Source organism: Peromyscus leucopus, chromosome 3, assembly GCF_004664715.2.
Source record: "Peromyscus leucopus breed LL Stock chromosome 3, UCI_PerLeu_2.1, whole genome shotgun sequence".
Classification (NCBI taxonomy): Eukaryota; Metazoa; Chordata; class Mammalia; order Rodentia; family Cricetidae; genus Peromyscus; species Peromyscus leucopus.
In genome coordinates, this window is record NC_051065.1 from 116,447,724 (window position 1) to 116,465,480 (window position 17,757).

The 17,757-nt window shown below is 40.9% G+C and overlaps 1 protein-coding gene and 1 pseudogene across 1 annotated transcript in view; one reads left to right on the top strand and one right to left on the bottom strand.

Annotated features, from left to right (window-relative positions):
* The window catches only part of LOC114695382 (RING1 and YY1 binding protein), a 53,765-nt gene that overhangs the window by 6,937 nt on the left and 29,071 nt on the right, over nucleotides 1-17,757 (bottom strand). The gene's annotated exons all lie outside the window — the stretch shown is intronic.
* On the top strand, nucleotides 8,725-9,751 carry LOC114695381 (annotated as a pseudogene).

Sequence of the window (17,757 nt, forward strand, 5' to 3'; positions counted from 1 at the left end):
AGAGGGAGAAGCAGAGATGGACAGAAAGGGAGCTCCTGCATCTCAAACCACTTGTGAAGGCCTGGCTATGGGCAGAGCACCTAACAGCACAGCTTCCAGCTCCCTGCTGTAGTTCTCTGGCTTCTCCAGGATGCAGGACTCCTGACAAGGGCAGCCTGCTGGCACTACTGAAATGCTGCAGCCAACAGGTAGGATGTTTAAACACTGTGCCAATGTCAGGCACTCACACATCAGCAAATACGCTGCAATTCTTCAGCACAGGCCAACAAGCTTCATTATGGACAGGACAAAAAAATCTATATATACAGAGAATAAATGATGGCCCATTCATCCTAGCATAGGCACAACAGTGTGTGGGCAGACAGTGATGTGCTGTGCTATACAAGCCAAAAGGAATTAAGACTAATTAGCATAGTATTCAATTATTACCATGAAAATTGACCCAGCTTCTAAAAGCACTGTGTTATTTGAAAATAACTGCTGTGTTCTAAATGTTGTATGTATGGCTCAATGATGTCCTTAAATTGACCTTATAAGCAACCCACCACTTGTTCTCCTCCACCCAAACCCTCCACAGTGACTATTTTTTTTCCTTTAGTTCAAATACTTGCTACAAACTAATCACCCCCCATCACACCCAGTATTTCTAGTATAAGGAGCAATTTCATGACCTAAGAAAAATGAAAGCCTAAAATGGTCTCTCATATTAAGGCATCCCTATGAGAAGCACTGATTTTCCCCCCTGATTCCATAAACATGTATATGCCCAGCCTAGACACCAAAGCATTTATGTGTAGCTATTCTTCCTACCTCTTGTAGATGAAAGTCTTACCAGAAGATAGGAATGGTAGTACTTCCAACAGCAGGGCACTGGACAGACCAAATATGCTTTTGCAAATAAATTTTATAAATCAAAGTTATTTTTCTTTGCAAAAGTGCCTGGTTAAAGCCACACTGAGCTAAAAATAATTGATCTTTGTTTGAACTAGTCTCTATAAAATAACTTAAATTCTAATTGTAAACAGCTAAGGCATAAACACATGTCGGGATGATTCTTAAGTCTACCTATAAGGCAATGTGCTAAGCTGTCCGTCCCAGCAGCATCACCCACCACACATGAATGGTCCTGGCTTCTTAACCAGTACAACTTGTTTTCTGCTGATTTAATCCTGTTTCCTGACCAAGGAACCTATATGACTCATGACAACTTTGTATTAAAACCAGCTACCTTCACACAAGAGTAATTTAAAACCTCCACCACATTTCAATGTGGCCATACCTTATCAGGTATCACTGATTTCTCGGCTTTCCTCCTTAAGAAATCTTTCAGTACTAAATAGCAGTTCCTATTCCCACAAAACAATCCTTCAAATTCTTTGGCTTCCTGAATGAGCAACTGGGTGCCCTAAAGAAGTTGTAATCCTATTCTAGATTATTCTTTCTCACCAGACTCAAGAGAGCCACCATGCTCTATAAAACCGTCCTCCCGAGTCTAACACCGACTATTGAATTAATGTATCTCTCCTGTTGTCTTACAAGGAATACGGAAAGCGTGGTGTAAAAGAGTACAGCTGGGCGTCCCAGCACTAGGGAAACAGAGGCAAGATCTCTTTAAGTTCCAGGACATGCAGAGCTATAGAGAGAGACTGTTTCAAAAACAAACAAAACAAAAAAACCACCAATATAAAAAACTGATATGAAAATTTTATAGTAATATAACCAAGACAACCAAAGCTCCTTGGGGGCTCTTACAATTTTTAAAGAGAGTAAGGACTGCTCTGGTCAAGCATTTCACTATGCAAGTATGCTGGGCCACAGGCAGTCCCACTGTTGAAAAGGCAACCTGCAGAACCATTCAGATGAACTCTTAACTTCAAAAGGTAGAGGCAGGAAGATCTGAGTGATTTCCAGGACAGCCAGGGGGGTACACAGAGAAACCCTGTCTTGAAAAACAAAACAGAACAAAAACAAAAGAAAGAAAGAAAGTCCATGGATAAGATACATACAAAAATAGAAGGTCTCATGTGGAAGAATGTTTCCTAAGTTGTTTAAAAAATACTTTTAAAAATTGTTTTTGTGGTTTGTGCCATGGCATGTATGTGGCGGTCAGAAGACAGCTTGAGGGAACTGGTTCTCTCTCCCCACCATGTGGGTCCTGGGAATTGACCTCAGTTTGCTAGGCTTGGTGCCAAGTGTCCTTACCCTGAGCCGTCTTGTTGGCCACTTAGAACCTTTCTCTGAAGATCAATCGGTTTCTCTGGCATTTTCAGTCTTTGGTCAGGATCATGGCCCCTGAGGCAGCCCAAGAACAGCCCAAACTGCAACTCCTAGACTGCACAGGCAGAGGAGGGCCTGCAGCAGCATCAAGGCCCACTCTCTGATGCAGTGCTGTATGATTTTGGGTAAGACACATCATCTAGACAAACTTCTGCGCCCTTGATGATGAAAACATTGAAGTGGAGTAAATGATCACTGAGGTTCCTTTAGCTCGGATACTTGCATTCAATATTTAATAAACGCATCTAAACAAAGTGCTTGCTCTTGAGGCGCAGGCAGGGTTGCAGCTTACATTGTCAGCAACTCATTTAGCCTGTCTTTACAGTCAGCTATATCATGTCACAAACACTCTACCATGAGTTGGATGTGACCAGAATCACCTTCTTCCAAGAGGCATGCAAAACCACCTTCTAAACCACAAGGACAACAACTCTCTAGGCAAATACAGTTTCAAATGCAAATAAACGTGATAAATCAAGTCTCCCTCCAAGAAAGAAAACATTAAAGCAATCCAATCTGCTGTGCAAATTACTTCATAGCTGTCAAAGACCCTATTTAAAAATCTATGAAACCATTTTGAAATTATAGTTCATTTCATTAAAATACTTATGAAACACAAAGAATCTGTAATGCTTCAAACAAATGTAAAAGGCTATTTATCAATTCCAGGTCTAATACTCACCCAACTACCTTCTGCAGGTGATGGTTAAGAGAAGTGCTGAACTGAATTTACTGAGGTATCATTTTTCAACATTTCTCAAATCAAAGCCTTAAAATTACCCCCAAACTTAAGTACAAGGAAACAACAGCTGCGAGAAGGTCATTTATGATCAAATGCTCATGCCATAATAGTTTCTAAATCACTGGTAATTAACGCTCTGCTTAAAACTTCAACTACAGTTGGAGCTTATAGAAGGGAATCTTAAACTCCTGGACTTTAACACTCTCTGTTTGTGAAACTCTCTCCACACTGCCTTACCCCAGACCGCTCATTCACACAGGTCCAACTACACTGGACTTTGTGGTTTTTGGAAGATACCTTCCACCACCTATTTGCTTACCTTCTATCCCTTAGCTTTTGAGACACACCCAAGCTCAAGACCACTTGTTTCCTCATCTCTCTGGGCAAATAATCTGTAGTCAGGTCTTAGACAACGCTTCAATCTACCCTGGCATGCACCTGCTGCTTGCTTAACATTTCACATCATAATGTACTACTTTTGTTTCTCTACTAGATTATAATTGTAAGGCAGTCCCGATTTCAATTTTGCATTCTACCCCCAAATCTGCTTTGAATTAATAGTTTCCAGACAGGAGCTCAGTGCTTACTTCTATAGGTGTTATGTCCTATAAAAAGTGGTGCAGAAGCAGATGCTACAACAGCATGGAGCATACCTCTGCATTACAATGTTATACTTAACTGTTTGGGTCTCAGAACAGAACTCTTTAAGGCCCTTTGCATATATAACCCATCTTCTATGTTGCTATTCCTTAGCAGAAAGCCTGCCTGGGACACTGTGGGTTCTCAATGAAAAGTGCATTCTATGAGGAGAGTCTGTGCACTGCTGAGCTTTCTATAAACCACACCTCAGAGTTCTCAGTATTCTGAAGTCACTAAAGGAACCAAACACCAAAAAATTGTGTGGCCAGTTCAAGTAGACTTTAACTCAAGTTCATGCTTTTCCACTACACCATATTAGCTTAAGAAGGAAAATGAACACATCCAAGTGAAAGGTTAAGGAAGCCGGGCGGTGGTGGCGCACCCTTTTACTCCCAAGCACTCAGGAGGCAGAGGCAGGTGATCTACAAAGCTAGTTCCAGGACAACTAGGGCTATGAAGAGAAATCTTGTCTTGAAAAACTAAAACAAAACAAAAGACAAACAAACAAAAGCAAACAAACCCAAAAAGGTAAGGAAGCAAAAAATTGCAAACCATTTTTTAAAGGGAAGAAAAAAAGTTTACAGTTTTGTGCTAGGTGAGATACAAGCTCCAATCCTCCACCTTTCCAGTCTCAAATATGCCAACTGCTCAAGCACATTCCCACTTTTGTTCACATGACCAGAGAAGACTTGTGCAATCTGTTCTACAGCATTGTAGTTTTTATTATCTGGGGGCCAAGGGACAAAAACCTTAGGAAGCTCGAGACCTTCAGAAGTGTTAAATCTGTTTCTCTGGCAAAGTAAAAGATATATATATAAAATCTCGCCACCAAAGCATCGTACAATGTGTAAGTAAGTTTGCTTACTTAACTAGAGAAACCACACCATCATAAGTTAAGTACTCTGGCTTCAAGTGGGATTCCTACACCACCACAAGATCTCCAAGTGCACAGTGTTAGCTAAACCCTTCATGTATATAAAGGGGTATTTGGACAAACTGGGATGACCTTATATTGCACACATGGCTGTAATCATCTAGATAAAACATTTCAACTTAGTATTTACTTCTAATAAAGTACCTGCTTCTAACATCAAAGCAAATCCACTTTCATTCTTGATCTAACGGTATCTAACAGGCTTTGAATTTTCAATACTCTACAAGTGACTCAAAAGTCTGTACCAGTACTCTCCCACCCTCTTCTTAATAACTACCAATGAATGTGGTAATACACTGTGTCCCCCAATATATTGTGTTCCCTAGTAAAATTATCTGGGGGTGAGAGAACAGAACAGTCACTAGGTTAGACAGAGAGGCCAGAAAATGGTGGCACACACAACTTTAATCCTATCACTGGGAGGCAGAGATCCATCTGGATCTCTGTGAGTTCAGGGCCACACTAGGAATACAGCCAGGCGTGGTGGCACACACCTTTAATCCCAGCACTTGAGATTTCTTTAATCCCAGGAAGCCATGGCAAGAAGTAGAAAGGTATATAAGGAATGAGGACCAGGAATTAGAGGCTTTTAAGCTTTGAGGCTTTCAGCAGCAGTTCAGCTGAGATTCATTCGGGTGAGGACTCAAGCAGCTTTCAGTCTGAGGATTGTGGAAACAGGATCAGATGAGTTGTTGAGGTGAGGTTGGCTGTGGCTTGTTCTGTTTCTCTCATCTTTCAGAATTCACCTCAACATCTGGCTCCAGGTTTGTTTTTAACAATAAGACCTTTAAAATTTGTCTTATAAATGAACTTTCTGCAAAAACCGCTAAAATATTAAACATCTCCATTCTCCTCTTTTTTTCTTTTTGGGGGTCCAGATGAGGCCCTCACATCACGTTTTGCTTTCACTTCTTTCTCTCTGCCTGCCTGTGGTAGCTTCTTAGTATTTTAAGACCATGAAACTTGTAAAGAGTTGCTTTCTAGAAATATCATTAGGTCAGGGTTGGAAAGATGGCTCAGTGGTTAAGAGCACTTGCTGCATCTTTGGTGGAGAAATTCTGGACTTTACAAATATGCTGTTTCTCTTCAAACTTTCTGCAACTGACTATCTAATGTGGATTCCCCTCAAATAGCTACACAGACCCAGTTGATTTGGGATTTGGAATCTTCCTGTCTCTAGAATGCTAGAATTACAGGCCTACACCTCTAGACCTGGACCCTTCCACTTTCATCAACTGGAATTCTTTCCCATATACTCATTGTATTTATTCTATGATTTCTATTAGTATGAATTTGTTTATCACATGGGGTATAAAGTTTTATTGTTTTTTAAAAAATCTCATGTTACCATTACAGGTTCTAGCTTTTTTGCCGTGTGTCCTTTCAACAAACTCCATCCTTCAGAATATGTTCCAAAGTCTACAAGTTAATAAATATCAAATGGTCACTGGATCATCCAACGTTTTAAAGCAATACATTCAAAGACCACCTACAGAAGAAGAAAGCCCTCACTAGGCTGTGTCTATACAAGGTGATAACTGAGCCTTCCCCTCCAGGTAGATGAGCTCGAACATATGAGGTTGAGGGCTTGTACATGTAAATGAGGAATTTGAATTTGAATGTCTGTATCACAGGCACTGATCTACAGCACTGACCAAATGTTTTAATGCCTGAGAATACTGTGTTCCAAGGGTACACTTGATCAAACAATATGTAGCTAAAGGCAGAAGAAATATCAAAAGAACTAAGGATAGATTTCAGTTTATCAGTTATATGAACTGCTCCCCTAAAATATAAAATGCTTTCTAGAATCTTGGGTATAGAGAAAAAACAAAAAACAAACAACGACAACAACAAACCCACAACTCTCAGAAAGTGGAGCTTTTCCCTCAGAAATAAGGACTCAAAAGCCAAGACTCAGTTCATGTGCCTACAAAAGCATATAGCCTGTTATGAAAGGAAACAGAGAACCGGGGCCTCTTCAGTCTCTACAGCTCAGGGCTAAAGGATAGCAATAGCTCCAAGACTGTTCATTCCTAAACAGCTGCCACACATTAAAAAGCAGCCAAGAGGGCAAAAGACAGTGGGTGCTGCAGTTTGCTTGACTTGGCCACCATTCTCAGTTTTGTTTGTATTAAGAGAGGCATTTTTGCTGTCATTGTTTTTCAAGACAGAGTTTCTCTGTGTAACAGCCCTGGCTGTCCTCGAACTCAGAGACCTGCCTGCCTCTGCCTCCCTTAAAAGGGGTGCACCTCCACAGCTCAGCTGAGAAAGGAATCTTTCTATGTTGTCCAGGCTGGCCATAAGCTCTTAGGCTCTTCCTCCTGCTATCTGAGAGACCAGGTGTGCTTCATCATGCCAACTAGCCCTTTATGTTTCCAATGTAGTCAGTCCAAGAAGTTGTACCACAGGCACACAGCATGATTACTATCTCCCATCTTTTGTAGCTCTTTCCCAGACAGTTCTCTTCCCTGCTCCATGAGACTACATGTTTTCTGATATACAGATCAGATCCATCATTCCTCTAGTTCGATGCACATGAATGACATAGCATATACTTCAAGTGCACATCTACTTGCACTGAGCTTGGCCTCGGAGCTTTGTCCATGCTGTGTGCTTGTTGTTTACAATCCCTTTGATAGACATTTATGCCTTTTCCATGTTTTAGCTAAAATGAAGAAAGCTGAAATGAGCACCAACTATAAATCTCTGTGTGGACATATGTTTTCATGTCTCCTAGCCAGAGATCTATGGCAAGTCTATATCCAGTTTTTTGATAAGCTGCCAATTCTTTTTTCAAGAGGATTATACCATTTCACACACTCTCTCGGCACAGCCTGAACACTATGGCGGTTCTCCATCCGCAACACTGGGTACTAGCAGTCTTTTTCATTTGAGCCATTCACATGGGTGTACAGCAGTGCTTCCAAATGGGGTTTTAGATTTTGGGCACATGGTTTCATGTAGCCCACACCAGCCCTATACCCCTCATCCTCCTGACTCCATAGGCAGCTTCATCTGGCTTTCACCTGCAATCCTCTGATAGCTACTGTGTTTCTGAGTTTTATAGCTCCACAAGAACATTGCAGCACTTGTGAGGATCAAAGACAACTGCCAATTTCTACCAATTTCACACTTAAAGCTGGGTGAGGAGCAATTAAGTGCCATTTCTACCTTAAATTACACACACTCACCATCGTGTGCACATGTATGAGGCAGGTCATGGGCAGTGTCAAGTTCTTTGCTCTCCACCTTATTTTCTGACACAGGCAGGTTCTCTTACTGATTCTGCTACACTGGTTGACCAGCACTCCCCCTGGATCTTCCTGTCTGCCTCTTAGGACTGAGATTACAGTCATGCACTACTACATCAGGCTTGTTGTAGGTTAAAAGTAAACCAGAAGCTTATATGCCTACTAGAGAATGCAACGGAAGTTCATGTACTCAGAAAGCAGAGCAAAAGTTTCTGTTAAAAAACAAAACACTTGGCTCATTTAGGCACAGGCTAACAAGGAAAGAAAAGATAACAAGAGATAGCACTTCAGATTACAGAATCAAAATCCAAAGGGGTTCAGTGACCTCAATAATGGATTCAACGCCTGACAATAAGATATAAAAGGACAGCAATGTGCTTTGATGTAGTTCTGCTTTTGGGGGGTGGGGGGGACTGCGTCTCACAATTCTACCTCTTCTGCTGGTATACTAGGATTACAGAAGGCCACCCAACAGCTTTGGCTGTAAATGTTCTAGTGGGGACAATAATAGTTATCAGGAAAACCAAAGGACAGTCTTAGTCTATCAGCTTACAGATGAACTATAAGAAGAAACTACAGTCCCTCGGTCTCAGTTTCTCCAGCTGTTAAAATCGAAAACATACCTGGCTTACATTACTCTCCCAACAGAACTGAGAATACAATGCTGAAACAAATGAAGTAAGCAAAGAACTTGCCCATACACACTTTTGTTTGTTCATAAAGCATTGTCAAATTTTAAAACTGGTTTAATGAAACCAACTATTTTCCTCCAAGTTTCAGGCAACTTTCTTAGAGGGCTGATATAGGAAAAACATCCCAATTATGCAAAAAACAAGCCTTAAACTATAACAATGTTTACTTCATACCCGTCATCCTACCACTGAGGAGACAGCCACAGGTATGAGGCCAATCTGATCTATACAGCTGATGAGTGAGCCTATGTTTTCTAATGATTATGAGAAGGCAGTGTGACATCAGAGAAGATCAGCAGAGGAAGTGGGAGGTGGAAAGACAGAAGGAAACAGAAGAGAAAAAAGTGTAAAAAGAGGCATGAAGTCAGTGTGTTTTCAAGGCAACCTAGACAGACCCAGATTATGAAGATTATGAGGAGGGGAGGGAAGAGGGAGGAGGGGAAAGAGGGAGGAGCTGCCATCACCCCACCTACTTCCCTTGTAGAGAAAGATGAATTACCCTGGGATTTTCCTTATGAGGCAGACTCAAGGAACCTAGACCAAAATCTCCACTGGAACCCAGCAACTCCTTCCTTCTTAACATGGGTGGTAAGGTGGTATGTGAGACAAGGCTTCTGGGAAGGTCAGGGGCTGGGGAAATAAGAGCAAGGGCTAAATACTGCATTGTCAGTGGAGACGACCAGCAAGTGGAGCAGCCAGATGTTTGCAGGTGATGCAAAAGAGAAGGGTTAATCTCAGGATGCAAGGAAGCAGATTCAAATCCATTTAGTGTCCTCCGCTAAAGTAGTACTGATAAAGACTTGGAAATTGAAACCAAGACGAATGTGAAAAATAAGGCAATGGGAAATGTGTGACATCTGAGATTCTTGGTGCTCCTGATGAAAAATCAGGATAGATATTTTTAGAATTTGAGAGCTGAATCAGCAATTGAAGCTGCTGCTGATCAGAATGGAAAGTATTATGGTGGGCAGGTGATAAAAGCATGTTTCTACAAATTAGATAAAATGGATCTTGGATCTGTTGGAACAAATTTAATTTTAGAGCTACAGTCACCTCCATGATACTTACATGAGCTGCCGACTGAACAATGAAACATGGATTAGCCTCAATGGCTGTTGGATGAACTTCTAAGTTATATGTTGAAGATCTCTCTCTCTGTTTTTCGAGACAGGGTTTCTCTGTGTAGTTTTGGAGCCTATCCTGGAACTCACTCTGTAGCCCACCCAGGCTGGCCTCAAACTCACAGAGATCCGCCTGCCTCTGCCTCCCGAGTGCTGGAATTAAAGGCATGCGCCACCATCGCCTAGCAATGGACCTCTTATCTTATGGTTTTTAAATATAGTATTAAAAAATGTTCCAAATGTCTTTAAGTTTACATTAACTAAACAAGAGTAATGAATTTATACATCTTATATCACAGCTCCAGGGTAATAGCATATAGCATCATTAAGGAATCAATGGTAGGAAATTGCCTGTTAAAGTGGCTAGGGCATAGTGGATACTCTTTTTAGTGGTTTTAAAGTCACTGTCACTTCATGCTAAGAACCTCCTGAACCCCTTCACAGATGAACACACTTCTGTTTTACAGAAAACCAGGAGTTCTCAAGAATCCGAGTTTGAGCACTGATGTGCCTGTACTCTCTTAATGGGAAAGTACAGGACCAACTCCTAAAAACTTCTCCCAGTTCACCACACAAGAGTTGAAGCACTCTACAATGTTCTAAGGCTAAAACGTCTGTCATGCTTTCTTCTTTGTATCAGGTATCAAAGGGTTATCTACACAACTCACACTTCTATTTCTAATTCTGACTGAGATGCTGATGATTTTAAAATGTAGCACAAGTTCATGAGCCAAACACAGGAAACAAACATACCTTAACAGGCAGGCTGAGTACGATCTGATTTACTTCTATCCTAAAATAATTGCCCCTGAAAATAAATCTGACTTTAAAATCTTATCCAGACCAGATGTGATGGTGCACAACTGCAATCAAAATGTTGGGGAGGCTAAGGCAGGAGAATCTCAAGTCCAAGTTCTGCTTCACAGTGAGAGAACCTGTCCCCAACACTTGGGGGAGGAAGATGAACTCTGAATTCTAAGTCAGCCAGGAATATACAAAATGAGACCCTGTCTCACAAATAAAAGCAAGCAAACAAACAAAAGACCCATAGTATTATGTAGTAGTCTCCCCTTAGCCAAAGTTTTGCTTTCTAACGTTTAGTCATAATCCAAAAACACTACATAAGTTCCAGAAATAATCAATTCACCAAGTTTTAAGTAACTTTTACTATGATATAGTCTTGTAATTTGTATTATTATTATTAATTTTACTGTGCCTAACTTAAACTTCATCCTAAGAATGTATACATAACTGAATGGATAAAAGAAAAACTGTGTGTGTGTGTGTGTGTGTGTGTGAGGGGGGGGAGGGGGAGGGAGGGGAGAAGGAGAGAATATATGAAGTTTGGTACTACACGCTTTTTTGGGGGAAAGGGGAATTGGAATATGTCCCTTAAAGATAAGAGGCTATTGTATTAAGTTTTGAGGTGTACTTTGTTAGTCCCTAATTTAAAACAGGTATACTGCTGAGCCGAAGGCTCCAGGAATGTTGCTGTCATTGCCTAGTCTATCAATAGCATCTATCCTTTTCAAAAGTGCTGTTACTAAACAACTTCTCAGTCATCTTGGAAAAATACCCTTCCAAATGCCATGCATTTGCTTCTGCTGTGCTGGACCCACTCATGTAGAAAATAGGAGGTAAACACATGAGTTAGTGGAGAAAAACAGGGGAATCTACAGTGTTTTTCCCAGAAAAAGATTAGACTCATGTCCTTCGAACACATCTACTCTTTGTGCTATGAGGTGAGCAAACAGGGAGAAAAAAGGGAACACTTATCACAAATCAAATCCCCTCCTTTGCTGGTTCTTAACTTGGCTGAGTGAGGTCTCTCTCGGAAATCTCAACATATAGTATGACAACTATTAACTCAGACAAGAACTGCACAACAGAAGGTGTGATTTGTGGATCCCATCCATGTTGTTCAGGCTAGGCCTAGCCGTCATCCATTTTCATAAAACAAGCAAGAATAGGGATGACTGATTAAGACTATGTGCAGGAATGTGGCAGCCACACCAAAGACCCTAACAAAGCCTTATGGATAAGCTCACATGGTGAGCAACTAAGACCTATACCTGCCAACAGCTATTAAGTGCCAAAGGTCTTCAGTAACACCATACTTTCTCCAGCCCCTATACCAAGCCTTCAGATGAGGAAGGAAGCAACAGCTGACACTGTTAGAACTTCATCAAGGATAAGCCACTCCCAGATCCCTTACAAAAGACACCACTTATCTTGCAATTACTGATTTGGGGTAATACATTAATCAATACAATACAGACACAATTAATACACGGAAACACACCTCCTATTATCTCCCAAATGTACAATAACTTTATCAAGTGATGGACGCCTTGGAGAGACAATATCTAAGTTATACATTATGATCAAAATCTACTCTGGAGAGAATAATGGTGAATCAGAGAGTAAACCCAGAAATGAATCTTAATGATGTGTCTCTATGTTCAGAGAATGTGTTAGGCCATTCATTGTTGCATGAGCATCACACTGCATTTACACAAACCTAAATAATCTGTGAACCTCTGTTGTACAGTGGTGGTGGCTTTATAGCCTTATCTCCACAGCCCCATAAGGAACAAAGTAACACGGCATTAAATTCAGTACAAAGAAACAATCAAAGTGTACTAAGCGGATTTGAGGCTGCTGCTGGCATAACAGCACACTGCTTTACAGTGAACAAGTGTGAGTATACAACAAAAATTACAGCAAATATTTAAACCAAGTCAGATGTAGTGGCACACACCCATAATACCAACACTTCAGGGGAGAGGACCGAGAAGGCCACCCTGTCAACCAACACATCTCAGTTATTCATTCACTGTCAGGTCTTAAACATTGTGTCCAGATGTGTGTGACGTACTTTTACGTCACCAGCAATGCAGTAGTAGGCTTGCTTACTTACTAGGTAACTAGGTTACCACACACAGTATTTATATTTCTAGTGTGGTGGCTAAGATGTTAACAGGTAAGAAGACTGCTTCAGCTCCTTGCTGACATTATGGGATCACCATTGCATTGCTGGCCTGTAACTAACCAAAATGTCATCATGTGGCACCTGACTTAGTAACCTAGCTAGCTATAAGTACATGGTCTCTTCACATATTCAATCAAAACTTGTCCATCTTTAGATCAGGATCAGCAAGCTTTTTATCTAACAAGCAAGGAAAAAATCCTCAAATACAGCAATGACACACAAAAAAAAAAAATCAAGAATACTTAAGTAGACTATTAAAAGCTTACTCCCTAAGGTAGCTGTCAAAGAGAGAGTCCTCATGGAGGTGAGGTCTTCAACCTAGGAAAATTCCAAGAAGCCAGGGAAATATTTTCTAAAGGAAACTCCAGTCTCCTTGTTTAATTTGCCTTAAGACGGTATTTTGTCTCTGTCTCTAAATTTATAGACCCATTAATCTCCTCGGTAGAATTCTTTCTCCCACTAAAAGCTCCCCGTTAAATGTCTTTTCTCAAGTGAAAATATCACTGCAGGCACTTGAGATCAGTCTGGTGGGCCAATCAATGACCCTGAATACCCCCACAGGAAAAATAACAGGATCAAGCTACATAAGCCACAAATGGGAGAGGTAGGTGCTCACTGTGAAATCAAACTGTCTTGCTCTCACTTGGCTACAAGGTCTCCTGCTTGGAGGCTATGGACATTTTAGGGAAGACCTGGTTTTTCTCTAGTGAATCATCTGCTGGAGTTAAGGCATCAAGCTAGATCCTTGTAACACCTCCAGTCTTCAGTATTTCAGATACACTATCAATCTGCATGTACACCAAAGTCCCTGCTGACACAAAGCTAAAACTAAATGAAGTCTATTTATGCTTTAAGGAAAGTCAGTACTATAATAAACTTTGTATTTTCACATAACTGTAATTATTACAACTTCTGATAAAACTTCCCTATATGGTACTTTAAAGCAGGGTGAAAAGGTGATAGAATAAAGACTAAAGATTTGAAATAGTCAAAGAAATGAAATTAGCATTTAATGAGCTTATTTCATAATTCAACTCCATTTTCTTTTCTGCAAAGGGTGAGATGGCATGTGTGCAGACACACACACATGGGGGGGGGGGAACGCCTCAATATTAAAAAAACAATCACCATGGTGGAGAAATGGCTCAGTAGGTAAAGGTGTTTTGCCACTAAGCCTGATCTGAGTTTGAGCCTCAAGACCTACATGGTATAAGGGAAAAAACTGATTGTGCAAGTTCTCTGACCTCCAAAGGTAAGCAATGGAGCAAAACCCATATACATACAAAATGAATAAAATGTAGTAAAAGTCATTACCAAAAAGACAATGGGAAGGGGGATTGGCAAAGGATAGATTTCAACACAGCAACTGAGATTGGTAGGGGAAGAAAAGATTAATCTCTCCACATGCTTGAAACACTCTGGGTAGCTCCACTTACTGCCTGAAGAACACAAGCCACCTTGGTGCCTATCTTTGAAGGAGCCATTTTGGGTCAATTTGAGGAAGCCGTTGAACAGAAGAAGGGGCATTTTCTGAAGGCCTAAAGAACAGAAACCAGATATGGTGGTAGATGTTCAAGTAGGGCCAACTATATCATAACCCCACAGAGAGTTAAGAGCAGAGAGCTGTAGGGAAAGGTTCCACTCTTATGACCTGGACAGCCACCATAGCACACTAACTAAACCGTGTCCTCAAAATTCTCAGTCACAGGTCACTTGATATCTGCATGGCAAGATCAGGCAATGCCAATACACAGATCCCAGCTTAGACAATGCTTTCCGGAGCTTACTAACCAAACAGGCTTAGGCTTCCTGCAAGGCACTCATTAGCAAAAAACACTGACTATCCCTGTGCATTTAATTCCCACAACAATTAAAAACATGGACAATTAATGGGCAAAAGACCAACTATGACTATCTTCTCTATTTATTAGGACCTGTTTTTCAAAGCTGTGAGATTAACCACGTTTTGGTTTTCCCTTTCTGCTAAAAAAAATATTCAGTTCACTCTATATTATGTGAAAAAAAAAAATGAACTCCTAAACAGTCTTGCTTTTGGGGAAAGGGGTTATGTGCAAAATCTTGCTCCATACTCCAGGTTGGCCTCGAATTCACAACCTACATGCCTCAACCTACAGAACACTGGCTTTATGGTGCACTACCATGCCCAGATAGGGGTGATGGGGGAGAGAGACCACTCACTTTAGTTTCTAAGTCCTTAATTTTAGTGTTTTTAATCTTTAGATACAGTGGTCTTGCTCTAATTCTTCCTTTTAGTGTTCACTTGATTTTCTTAGAAGTAGTACTCATAGGTAAATGAAAACATACTGCAAAGTCTAGAGATGAATCCTGAAACTCATCTGCTATTAATAAGCAAGCATCAGACAATAAACAAGTGATCTGCCAACCAATTTAGAGTTTTAAAGGTTTAGATGATCTCCATCTTTTAAAAATAACTAAAAATCTTAGCTATCTTACTCATGCCAATAAAATTGCTGCAGTGAGCATTAGTGATCATTTGGTAGCAACTGCTTTGAAAAGAAACAACTCTTCCTAACACTGGTTATTTCTCCTCTAACAGTTTCCCACAGGACTCCCTACCACTTAGCTAGTAGGATCTTTCAACCAAATGCCACAATACCATACTCACCTAATGCCTGTCTTCTTCAAGCATGAAAGACACATGGGGGTGGGGTTGGAGGGCTTGGAAAGGTTATTTTGTGAGTAGCTCTCACTCAGAAGATTCTGACAGGAAGCCTGGAACTTCTGTAGCAAAGACTGGTAGGGAACTGATTCTCAGGAAAGCCTACAGTTCCTCACACCCTTGCTGAAACACTAAATACACATTTTCACATTCCTCGCTGCTGAGAGACCACAGCTTCAAACTCAGAGATCCACCTGCCTCTGCCTCCCAAGTGCTGGATTAAAGGTATGTGCCACCACCACTTGGCTATCCATGTAAATTTTAAAGTAATATTTTTATTGATGCTTTGAGAATTTCATAAACATTCTATCAATGCCTCCCAGTTCCCCATACCCCACTTCATGTTCTCTCCCCCACCTCCTTTTTTTCTTTTTGGTTTTTCGAGATAGGGTTTCTCTGTGTAGTTTTGGTGCCTGTCCTGAATCTTGGTCCGTAGACCAGGCTGGTCTCTAACTCAAAGAGGTCCACCTGGCTCTGCTTCCCCAAGTGCTGGGATTAAAGGCATGTGTCACCACCGCCCGGCTTTTTTCTTTCTCTTAAATAAAGAAAAACACATGAGAGAAAAGAACCCAGCCTGCACTGGTTGGCTTTTACTGGGTATGGACTGAAAACATAATTTTTTAATAATAATTTTAAAAAGTTAAATAAACGGTTTCTTCTATCTAAGGCTTCTGCTAGAAGTCATTTTCCAAATTCATTTTTATGAGGTTTATTTTATGTTTACGTGCATATGCCTGTGTGAGTTTACATGCACCACTTGGGAACTGCTCTGCATCTGACCCCCTAGGACTGCAGTTACAGGCAGTTGTAACTACACCCCACTGAACTCTGGTTCTCTGCAAGAGCAGTAAGCCCTCTCTCCAGTCCATTTTAAAAACTGCCACTTTTGCAAGTAAAAAATATGTATATAAATCAGGAAAAGTACATTTGGGCTATCGTTTAAAATCTTACGTTCCCCCAAACCCTGTTCATGTCCAATTTAACAATCCCCACCGAAGAGGTTGTCCTTTGGATGGAACAAACGAATTGGCAAGGGTGGGAAGAAAGTATGACCTAGGTCCTTCAGCTTTTTGCCTTCTGCAGTGAGCACACAGTTGTGGTGGTATTGTGTTCCCCAAAATATCGTGTACCTTAATAAACTTATCTGGGGTCAGAGAACAGAAAAGCCACTAGTTAGGCAGTGATAGCATACGCCTTTAATCCTAGCATTCCAGAGACAGAAATCCCTCTGGATCTCTGTGAGTTCAAGGCCACATTGGAAACAGCCAAGCATGGTGACACACGCCTTTAATCCCAGAAAGCCAGCCTTTAATCCCAGAGAGTGGTGGTAGAAAGCAGAAAGATATATAAGGCGTGAGGACCAGAAACTAGCAACATTTGGCTGGTTAAGCATGTGGCTGGTTAAGCTTCAGGCTTTCAAGCAGCACAGTTCAGCTGAGATTCATTCTGAATGAGGACACAGAAGCTTCCAATCTGAGGAAACAAGACCAGCTGAGAAGTTGACCAGGTGAGGTTAGCTGTGGCTTGTTCTGTCTCTCTGATCTACCAGCATGGACCCCAATAACTGGCCTCGGGTTTGATTTTATTAATAAGAACTTTTAAGATTCCTGCTACACACAGTAGCAAGGATGGATGCAAAAACAAACAGTACTCACTAAATATCAAGTGCAAGCAACTATAGTTCAGCCTCCAGAACTCAGAAAATGAGCCTCTTCCAAATTCGCTAGTCTTGGGGTATTTCACAACATAAGCTATGGTGATTCCAACAGTCCAGACTATCACGTTCTAGCCAAGTGACCTGAGGCCCCTACAGCAACTCTGATGTTCATGATCAGAATCACTACTATGGTATGATCCAGACACATGCACACAGTGCTCAAAGATTAGGACACTTCTGCAAAGGTGAGAGTCACAAAAGATTAGGGATGTATCTAAGTGATAAGGATTTAAAATCTGAATGACCTTAACTTTCATCCATTCTATAGTGTTACTTAGAGGTTGACTTTACATTATAAGTCATCACTGGGCTGGGAAAATAGCTCTGCAAGTAAAGGTACTAGCCACCTAAACCTAAAGACCAGAATTTCACCCCCATAATTCACTAAAAAGCTGGTGTGGTAGTCCCCGTGTATAATAACCCAGCAGTCTTATGGTAATAAAGAAAATAGAGACAAAAGAATAACCCTGGGAGGCTACATAGCAGGGGGGACCCTAGGATGACTGTGGCTTATAAGTTTTGGTTTTACTCAATCACTGGGCAAGCCTCAGTGAAACATTTCACTATTAGGATAAGAATTTGTACTGTTATCAAGCTGATAATAGAAAATAAAGAAATAAATAAAAAAAATCACCTTGGAAGCTCAAGGGCCAAGGATCCTCGAGAACGCAGTGCAGGGAATGAACGC